We start from the raw sequence: 3,185 nt of genomic DNA on the forward strand, positions 1-3,185 counted from the left end.
CGATACCTCTTTGGGGAGAAGTTTTTACATGGCAAAGTACCTCACAAATGTCGCCAGCATTTGGAGGGAATAACACCGTGGAAAAAATTTTCTGATGTTGCTGCCAGGATTCGAACCTAGGCGTTCAGCGTCATAGACGGACATGCAAACCTCTGCGCATAGCTATACCTCTTTGGGGAGAAGTTTTTACATGGCAAACTACCTCACAAATGTCGACAGCATTAGGAGGGAATAACCACCGTTGAAAATTTTCTGATGTTGCTGCCAGAGTTCGAACCCAGGCGTTCAGCGTCATAGGCGGACATGCAAACCTTTGCGCTACGGTGGCCTCCTATCAGCATCTAGACAACGATTTTGTTTGAGCCCCATAATTTCAAGCATTTTGGAGGTGGCAATATTCAGATTTCACATTTTTTTGTATTGGTTAGCTACATTCAAAATCATATTTGACAGCTTTCACTTGGGATACCACATTTTTAAAGATCCGCAGGACCTCCTGTGTCCATCCCAATTTGAGGGTAAAAAGTGTACTCTCCTACCAAAAACCTATTACTGCTGTCCTATTCTATCCTGATCGGCCATCATTTATGATTTTTAACTCCTTTTTTTGGGTAGGATCGGAGGAGAGGGATTGCCCTCTGACACATCCTTTCATTTGAATACAAAATAGTCTCGGTCGTCCTACATGACAGTTTGGTGTTGTTTTTATCGGGAGGAGATGGTCGCTCCCCCGACGCTAGGACCCAAAAGACAATTTATTTCAATCCTTTATTGTTGTTATATACATGTCCTGTTGAATGAGAGGACGGCTGGACGTGACCCAGATTCTTGAATCCTTATATTTACATTAGATTCGAACTCTACTGAAATTGGCCTTTCTTTATTTAGTGAATGGGCCGTTCCCAGGCTCTATCCCAAATATATATACCAGATTCGTAGTCAACTTCCAAAGACCTTTCATTTCATACTCATTTTATGACGTTGGACATTCATGCCCGATTGAGGGGTTATTGGGGTTGGGGAGGCCCCGTAGACACCTTGGACTAAATTCTTTTAACAGATGTGTCCTCAACTTTCAAACGACTTTCATTTGATACCCATATTGCCCTAATCGGTAAATATGTCCTGTTGAGGGTGTTTTGGGGGTGGGGCGCCTCTGACACCAAGAAAAACCTTTTTTATCAGATTTTTACTATACTTTTAAATTCATTCCATTTGCCCAAAACGGTGAAAGAGTCCTGTTGGGGGGTTTTTTGGGGGATAGGGGACCCCCTCGAAAATGTTGGGCGAATTATGTATACCAAGTTAGTACTCTACTCTTATATTTCCTTTCGTTTAATACCCATATTCTCCTATTCGGTAAACATGCCCGTGCGGGGGGGTTTTGGGGGGTAGGGAGACCCTCAGACACCATGGAATGCATTTGTATGTCAGAATTGTACTCTAGTTTTAAATACCTTTCATTTGATACCCATATTGTCCCAATCGTTAAACATGTCCGTCCGGGTGGGTTTTATGATGGGGCGTCCCCCAGGTTATTTGACCCAAAAATGTTATACCAACTTCGTGTATTTGGTGTACACATCTCCGAGATCTGGCGTTTTTGAAAATTGGGGGATGGGGGATGTGTGGTGGTTATGTGGAACTGCTGAAAGTGACGAAAATCGCGGTTTCCTGCTTCTTGTGGTACTTCCGTAAGTTCGTCCAAAGGAAGAACGCTATTTTCTATTGCAATTTTACCATTATACCAAACCAGTGATATTATAAAATGGCAATTACACTAAAAAATTTAACCTTGTCCAACTAGCTCTGGGATAATTTTTCCTTTACTTATGAAGCTGCAGAAACTTTGTTAACCGAATATATTGAAACAAAATTCGAAGTGAAAATTAAAAATGCAGAAAAAATAAAAATTCAGAATGCTGTTAAAGTTTTGTATGCCGTGAAGCGTTCTAAAGATATATTTACATAGAAATATTCGCAATGGCTTAATGAGATCTTGGACATTCAATGCTATGGTAAACGAGGACGCCCACATAAAGAAAAAAAAACGTCTTTCATCAAAACTTTCATCGATGTCTTCTGTAGAAGTTACGGACATCTTCAAGGAAATGTTGAAGATGGGTGGACAACCAAAAGATGCAATAAAAATTGCCGAAATACTCCCTTCTACATTACCCAAATGCCTAATAAGAATTGTCAAGAGCATTCCGACCCCAACCATTGAATTTGCGTTTACAAACGAAGAAGATATTGCCCTCATGTTGCAACTGGGTCTTAGCCGAGATTCTTATATGACACTGAGGGAAGCATTGACAACCAAAGGTGTTAACGTTTTACCTTCATATAGTGCTTTGCAACAAACGAAGGAAAACAATCTACCAGCATCTATAATGGTTTCAAGTTACAAAGCGAGTATTGGTCTCTCTACTCTGCTTGAAAACACTGCAACAAGGATAATTTCAACATTTTCAACACAACAACAGAAAAAAAAATAATAAACCAATGCAGTATTGAACTACAACACTTCCGAATTATAAGCAAGCATAATCAACGGACTATAGTAGCATTTTTATGGCATCTTTGGTTCCACTTAGAATTCGTAAATATGCTAATACAGATCAGCCTTCAACCAGTTGTGAGGACATACGGATAAATTCAACACCTGGATCCTAAACATTTTTGTAAAGCGATATTCATTGAATATATAAAATACACAAGAGTTAGTTCAACGCATTAATATGGAGTTTAAAAACTTGGAACCAATCACAGTCGAAATAATGGAATATTCCCTTTAAATGGGATCCGATATATACCTAACGTTGATAGACGGAAATGTAAGCAAAGCTACAACTGGAACGGAGATGTGGTAAAACGGGTTCCGAGTTTTTGGATTCGTCAAAGGACTATGAAATTAAGGAAGAAGCTTTGAAATTTGGAATATCTCCTTTGCATACACGCATACGGCTTTTGGAACGTTTCCTGCACTTGGCATGCGCTTTAAAATGTTATAGGATGCTAGAGAGCACACCTGTCGATAAATAAATTCTGAAGGAAATGTGAGCTTCGGAAAAGAGGAGAATACAGGATGAGTTAATTTTCGGTCAAGGCTTAAGATCCATTTTTGGCTATGGAAGCACAAACGATGGTAATACTGCAAGACGTTTTTTCAAAGATTCTGAAAC

The sequence above is a fragment of the Stomoxys calcitrans genome, chromosome 1 (assembly GCF_963082655.1).
Source record: "Stomoxys calcitrans chromosome 1, idStoCalc2.1, whole genome shotgun sequence".
NCBI classification, from domain to species: Eukaryota; Metazoa; Arthropoda; class Insecta; order Diptera; family Muscidae; genus Stomoxys; species Stomoxys calcitrans.